The 7,555-nt window shown below is 58.2% G+C and overlaps 1 long non-coding RNA gene across 1 annotated transcript; it reads left to right on the top strand.

Annotated features, from left to right (window-relative positions):
- The first annotated feature begins 382 nt into the window (after nucleotides 1-382).
- On the top strand, nucleotides 383-7,092 carry LOC148128636 (uncharacterized). Its single transcript, XR_015746220.1, has 2 exons — nucleotides 383-435; nucleotides 6,056-7,092. It is a non-coding gene; the product is annotated as an uncharacterized LOC148128636 (long non-coding RNA).
- Nucleotides 7,093-7,555: the final 463 nt, after the last annotated feature.

The following is a 7,555-nucleotide window of genomic DNA, read 5'->3' on the forward strand; positions in this document are numbered from 1 at the left end:
GAGCCATCGAATAGAACAGCGCCTCTTTGGCTCGCTTCCTCCGGCGGCTCCTCTCCGGCCTTTCACCGGCATTTTGCCCCCGCCCGCCCGGTGCTGCCACGTTCCTTCTCATTCCCTCCCTTTCTTCAAGGCCCCCCTGCTCCCCCAAGCGCTCTCCTTCACCCGCCCGCCCAGACCCTTCGCCCCAAACGCTCTGCCCTCCCCCCAGCCCCCCTCCCCTCCCGTCCTCCCAGACAGACAGCCCGCCTCTCCCCCTTCTCCTCGCCCGCCCCGCTTCCTTGGCCCGGACCAGACACCCCTCCCCTCCAGAGACCCCGAAATCCTCGTCCCCTCCCCCCAAAACCCCTCGCCGCTCCTCTCTGGGGAGCCGGAGTTCTCAGCCCTCCCCCTGTGGCCCTGCCCCGCCCCCTTTCTCAGCTCCTATCTGGGTAAAAGGTGCCTTTTCTTTTGAGCGTCTCATCCAATCACAGCGCTCCTTGTTCCTTTGGGTCTGTGGTAGAACTAGAATAACGGTTGTAATGACGGCGCCCGATCTTAGTCTCTTCCAAAGAGGCTCCGTTGTACAATGAGGAGAATAACGGTGATAATCAGGCTGTAAAATATGATGGATCTCTAAAAAAGACCCGACACAGACAGTGCACTGTCGCTGCAGAAATGGAACCTGATGTACGATAAAGGAATAAAAGAATTTTAAAAATTAATTCAAGTCAATAGCCACCAGCATGTCTTATAATGCAGGGGTCTCCAACCTTGGCCACTTTAAGACTTGTGGACTTCAACTCCCAGAGTTCCTCAGCCAGCTGGCTGAGGAACTCTGGGAGTAAGTCCACAAGTCTTAAAGTGGCCAAGGTGGAGACCCTGTAAATGGATCCCATAGTAAATGTTTTGCTATGTGGAAAACACAAAAATTCCCTAAGAGGTGGGGGCGGGGGAGCCTCTTCGTCAGCGGCGGGGCTGCTCTGGAAAAAGGGCGCCAGGCGATCTGCCCGGATGACGGTCCTGGAGGAAGGGGACCTGGAGGCAGCCCCACCTCTGGCTCGGTGGGGCGGGCAGGGAGGACCCTCGGAGAGGAGGGGGCCTGCAGGTATCTGGGCGCCGTCCTGTCCCGGGCAGGGTTGCCATCTGGCCGTTTTCCCGGCCAAATTCGAGAAATCTGGTTGTATAGAAATCTGTTTGGCCGTGAAAAAATTCATGTCTGCGGCCAAATATATTTGGCCTTATGAAAGTTGCTTGGCCGTGAAATCGAAATTTTGGCCAATACCGGGTTTCAATACAATATATTCGCATGAAAATGACTGTCAGATCTTCTGAAAACCTCTGAAAAACGACGCCGGGAAGCTTCGAGTGAGGGAAAAAACCTCGCGGTGGAGAAAGCGGCAGCAGCCGAGAGGAGGGCAGGTACGGCGCCAGTTCTTCGTGCTGGGGACGTGGGGAGGGAGGGGACGAGTTTCGCGGTCGGAGCCCGGGAAGGGGACGCTTGGGCTGCTGGCTCGAGAGGAAAAGGGGTACGGTGCTCCTCCAGGCCGCCGCGTTTGCAGCTCGGCTTCTGAGTTTCTGCCTCGGACGCTCCCGAGAGCGCCGAGAGAAAAGGCGGATGCATCGGGGTCTTCTGAGCTTCATCCCCGCTGCTGCTGTTGCTTCTGCCACTCTCGGGCTTTCGTCGCCCTCTTGCACGGGTGCCTGCTAGGCAGCTTCCCGCGAAGGAAGGCGCCCCAGTGGAGGAGTCTGGTTTGTTCCCGTTTGCTTTTGCCATTTTGGGCTCTTTTTCCCGAGCTCCTTCCTCATTTTCTTCTCTTCGGGGTGGGGAAGAGCCGGAGGCACCAGACTGCCCGGCGGGGAACTCGGGTCCCGTGTGTTTGCTGGCAGAGATTGGAGGCATCTTGTCTGCTGGCGTCCTCCGAGGCTGCGGTGCGACCGGGGACCTCCGTTTATTGACAAGGGCAGGAATGGATGCTAGCACTGTTGCCGCCTCCAGCCAGCTGTCATCGGACAGATTGGCGCTCCCTGGCTTTCTTTGCGGGCTTGTGTGCGGAGCATCCGAAGCGTTGGCTCGGCGGGCGTTGAGCGAGACAGGCGAGCACAGCAGGATCCCCACCCCGGGAGGAGAGAGGCTTTTGAATTAAATTTGCAGGAGAAAAGAAGACGGGAAAGGCTTTTGCTAGGTTGGGGGAATGAGGCAATTGCGGTTTGCCGCAAGGAAATCGAATAGAGAAGGGATTGAGGAGCTGCTCTTCAGTTTCTTGGTTATAGTAAGGTTGACGGGGACTTGTGAAAACGATGTTCGCTGTGTCGAAGTGAAACGTTCTGGAGAGAATTTATTCAATGGGGGGCTCCCCCGGGGGGATTCAGCAGCCCCCCGCCCCCCTATTATTTAGGGAATTGTGTTTGTGGCTTTTTGTGCTTTTTCCACACAGCAAAACGTTTACTATTGTGAGGTGGGGGATACGAAAAGACCACCACAAGGTTCGTTGATCCAAGGAAAACAAGATTTTAATCACGTGTTTGCAAAAACGGGTTCCCTCAGGCATTGAAGGAACGCAGAGCAAAATTCAAACGGCACTTTTATACCCTAACTGTCCGCCCCCCCTCGTACGAGGGCTTGGCTCACATTCTTCCTGTTTCAAATTGACACATATACATTTTGGAGGTTTTAGGCGTTCACTTATCTGGCAAAGGCAGCTACGCAGTTTATGTATTCTATCAATACCCCCCCATTGTTCTACCCGCATCTAGTTTTTCTACACACTTTGTTACAGTTCACGGCCACTCTCCTGTTCTCAATCCCATCCTGCTTCTCTCTTCTGTGCTCAAGCTGGAATACTTCCTTATTTGGTAGAGCTGAGTTTGAGACACTTACTCCCTTATAACGAGCAGGATATTTCAAAATGACTTTTGTCCTGCTCACACTATGGAATCCATTATAAGACATGCTGGAGGCTATGAACTTGCATGGATTTTTAAAATTCTTTTATTCCTTTATCGTACATCAGGTTCCACTTCTGCAGCGACAGTGCACTGTCTGTGTCGGGTCTTTTTAAAGATCCATCATATTTTACGCTCCGATTATGACCGTTATTCTAATTCTACCACAGACCGAAAGGAACAAGGAGCGCTGTGATTGGATGAGACGCTCAAAGAAAAGGCGCCTTTTACCCAGAGAGGCGCTGAGAAAGGGGGGGGGGGGCTGAGAACTCCGGCTCCCCTCAGAGAGGAGCGGCGAGGGGTCTTGGCGGGGGGACGACGAGGATTTCGGGGTCCCTGGAGGGGGGTGGCTGGTCCGGGCCAAGGAAGCGGGGCGGGCGAGGAGAAGGAGGAGAGCCGGGCTGTCTGTCGGGAAGGGGAGCGGGGGTTGCTAAGGGCCGAGCGTTTGGGAGGAAGGGTCCGGGCGGGGGGTTGAAGGAGAGCGCTTGGGGGACCAGGGGGCCTTGAAGAAAGGGCGGGAACGAGATGGAACCTGGCAGCACCGGGCGGGGGGGGCAAAGCGCCGCTGAAAGGCCGGAGAGGAGCCGCGGGAGGGAGCGAGCCAAAGAGGCGCTGTTCTCTTCGACGGCTCGGCTGGCAGCGCGGCTGGAGCGTCTCCGGTGCTAAGCAGGGATGCTGGGGGGTCTCAGCTGGAGGGGCGAGCGGGGCGGAGCTGCGGAGAAGCAGCCGGCCAGCAGGGTCGCCTTTTCCTGCCCCTCCTTCCCTTCCCCATCGGGCCGCCAGCATCCCAGCTCCTCGCCCTCCGCTCTGCCCGACGGTCCCCGAAGTCTCCCGCTAGGACAGCCCCCACCGGCCCCCTCATTCAGCCGGAGCGCTGCCCGGCCCTCCTCCCAGGGGACTCCTCCGTCTGCGGGAGCTTCGTCGGGAGCCTCTCGGTCTCGGCCTCTTCCCAGCCACCCGAGAGACGCGGAGCCGGTTCCTCTCCCTCGGGAGCCTCCGGGCACCGGGGAGCGTCTGAAAGGGAGCCAGGGAGCGAGACTCGTGTCAGCAAAGGGGGCCCGTGGGGGGCGTCTCGCTGCTCCTTTTCTCTCTCTCTCTGGGGCGTCTTTTCAGAAGCGAAGCCCGACGGGTCTCCTCTCCCTCTGCGACAGAAGGGAAGCGAAGGCGGCGTTTCTGTGCGATCCGCTGTCCGAGGAGAGAAGGGAGGCGATCCTCGCGAACGAGGCGGTTGCACGAACTCTCTGGGTCGGCTGAATGGAGGGAAGGAGGGAAGGGAATATAGGAAGGGAAAGGGAAGCAGGAGAGGAATTGGGAGGAGGAGGAGGAAGAAGAAGGGGAAGGAGAGGAGGAAGGAGCAGGGCGGCGCAGCTGCGAAGGAGCCCCTGGGATGGGGAGGGGCCAGGGGTGCCTGGCGGGGGGGGAACCGACGGGGGGGGTTTGAATCCCACATCGAACCCAATTGGGCGGCTCTGAGCCAATCAGCAGAGGACCAGGAGTTCGAGTTCCGCCTTAGGCCTGAAAGTAGGTGGGGGAGTTTCATCCACAGCCCGGGAGGTTCTGCGTTCTAATCCTCCCACAGGCTCCATGCATTGCTGGGGGACGGTGGACCAATCCCCAGGAGGCTCCACATAACTTATTGACGGGGTGTAAAACTAGGGGGGCTCAAATTAATGTGGGGTACCAGAATTGGGCATTCTTGGGCTGTGAGGTGGCCGCGTGCCCCTTCCTGTGGGATGTGATGGAGGAAAGTGACTGTTGTGGGGAAACACACCTGTTCCCAGGTGGGCAGAGCCATCAGCCTCTGCCTTCCTCTGCCTGTGGGCAACCAGAGGCCTCCGAGGGTCACTGTGGATCCCTTCATCTGAGGTCCTTTGGAGGGGGAATCCGGAGGAGAAGGAGGGGAACCATCGCAGCAGATCTGCCCAATTCAAGGACTCGGGGAACCAGGCTCCAAAGAGGAGATTCCAGGGCGTTTGGATACTTAGCACTGCTAGCTTGAAAATGCTGTCTTCTTTTCTAAATGAGTTCCTGTATGTGTGGGTTTGTGATTAGCATCCTGGAGTTTTACCTTTCTAAATGTGAAGGAGACCCTGAGACCATCTAGCCCCACCCCTCCTCTCTGCAGGGATCCCAGTTCAAGCTCCTCTGACTGATGGCTGCTCCCTCTTTGCCTTGAGACCAACTGGGAAGGGGAGACTGAACTCTGTCAGGGAAGAGCCCCCCTCCCCCTCCTAGAAGAATGGGCTATTTTGAGGAATATTAAGGAGGGAAGATTGTTATATTTCCCCAAAGGGAGAAACAGGTTGTTCCAGGCAGAGAGCACCCCCCACCTTTCGTCAGAGCCCTCAGCAGATGTCAGCACTGAAGGGATCAAGAGCCTGTTGAAAGAAGCCAAGGACCTAGGAGCCTCCTCCTGCCCTGGGAGCCAAGGAAGGGCCGCATCCTCTCCCTCTGCGGCCCTTTGGCCAGCCCTGAGTGGGAGGAGGGGAGGGGAGGCCTTTGCTCTGTCCGGTCTCGGCCCCAGGAGAGGCGGGCAGGGAGGCCTGGGACATTGAGGTGGGGGCTGAGCAGCTCTGCTCCCCAGGAAGGAGCCTACTTCCACCGCCCCAACCCATCTCCCATCTCCAGGGAGAGAGGGGCCGGGAAGGGCTGGTCCGGCCACAGAGGGTGGGGGAGGCAGCTGCCGTTTCCCATGGTCCATCCTGGCAGCCCCCCCTCCCTGAAGTGGGGGGGCTGGGAAGCCCCAGACTGGCGCTTCCTTCTTCCTGGGGCTGCTTCTCCTGAGGCTGGGCCAGAGGCCCCCCAGGCCCCTTTCCCAGGAGGACTTCCCCCCCCTCTGCTGCCCTGCGACCCCCCCCCCCGCGGCTGGCAGGGCGTCTCTGAGGCTGCAGGAAGAAAGAGGCTCCTGGGGAGAGAGCAGGGACCCCCCTTCAGCCCCCCCTCCAGACAGGGAGAAGCTTCCCTGGGGGTCGAGGGGGATCCTTTTGCAGCCGATCGCAGTGACACCTCCAGATTAAAGGGCGTTTTTGAAGGTGCAGCTGCCCCTCTTCCCACCCCAACATAAGCCGCCTTCCACCAAAGCGCCACCCCCCCACCAATTGCAGGCTGCCCTCTGCAGAGACCCCCTTCTTAGGGCGGCTCCTCCCTGCCAGACCCTCTTGCAGCGGCTGGGGGGTGGGTCTGGGGTGCAAAGCCTTCGCCCTTCCCATCAGGCTGGGCATGGAGAGAAGCAGAGGCGGGCAAGAGGCAGATGCGGCGTTGAGGCCCGATGGGCGGGGAGTGGATGATGGGCCGCAAAGGAGTGTCTCGGGGCTCAAGAAAAGGACAACGCCAAGTGAGACCGGGTGGTTCATGTGTTCTGTAGTCCGCGTCATCTGTGCCTGACTGATCGAGGCGCAGCGCAAGGGTTAAGGCCAGAGAGCTGCGAGGTCCTAGAGCGGAAAGGAATGCCTACTTCCGGCCTTCCTTGGAAAAGAGCCTCACAGGTGGAATCGTCTCTCCATCCAGCGGCTTCGGGCAACGTTCGCTCGCGCATGCGCGCTTCTTTCTCTGAAACTGCTGCTCCTGGCTTTCTGCGCCCGACGCTGCGAGGCTTCCCCCGGGCGGGAAGGAGGGGGGCGTCTCCGCGGTGGGTCACGCGATGGAAATCGGGTCTGCTCTGCACCCCTGAGGGGAGGCGGGGCCAGGATTGGGTTCCTCCCCTTTCGTTGCCTTGAACTGCTCGGGTGGGGACCCTGGAGCGATGATGGGACTTTGTGCGCAGGCAGAGCTGGGTCTTTTTTTGGGGGGGGGGAACCAAAGGGCCTTTCGGGGTTCCCCCCTTGGGCGCGGGGGGGAGGAGTGTGGAAGGCAGTGGGAAAAGGGCCTGGGTGCCCCTCCCCGTGGGAAAGGAGCGGCGGATTTTCCCACGCCTGGCAAGATTCCACCCTGCCGGGAGGGGAGAAATCCTGGGATGTATAGACTATATACTGTTTGTATAGACTCTAGGATGTGTAAAATGTCTGTTGGAGGTTGGACTTCTCTCTCTCTCTCCCTCTCCCTCTCTCTCTCTCTCTCACACTTGTGACTGTATGATTTTAACTGTTGCTTGTATCCTAATGATTTTTTGACTGTTTCCTAGTATGATTTCATTGCTTATTGTTTCCTATGACTATTAAGTGTTGTACCTGATGATTCTTGATGCATGTATTTTTTTTATGGACACTGAGAGCATTTGCACCAAGACAAATTCCTTGTGTGTCCAGTCACACTTGGCCAATGAAGCATTCACACACACACACACACACACACACACACCACAAATTGAGCAGTCCAACTTTAATGCTAACCAACCTAGCTGGGCTGCCCAGCGGCCTCCCTCTTCCGCCTCTGCAGGGACCCCAAAGGTGGTTTGCCCAGCCATCACCCCAATGGGAAGAGGGGGAAAGGAGTTGCCCAACCACAGCCAGGACCCCCAACCCTCCTGGGCATAAAGAGGGGCCTTGTGGGGGGAGGGAATCCAAGGGACTCCAGGAGAAACTTTCAACCCTTGAATTGTAAGGAAGCAGAGATGGAAAAGGGGCTCCTTGGGGGCTCCATTTGCCCCCAGCCCTTCTTTTCTCCAGGGGAGCAAACTTTGCTGGGAAGGGATCCA

Source organism: Notechis scutatus, unplaced genomic scaffold (assembly GCF_049901735.1).
Source record: "Notechis scutatus isolate UNSWTSFEM ecotype Mainland unplaced genomic scaffold, rNotScu1.2 NSCUCTG43, whole genome shotgun sequence".
Lineage (NCBI taxonomy): Eukaryota > Metazoa > Chordata > Lepidosauria > Squamata > Elapidae > Notechis > Notechis scutatus.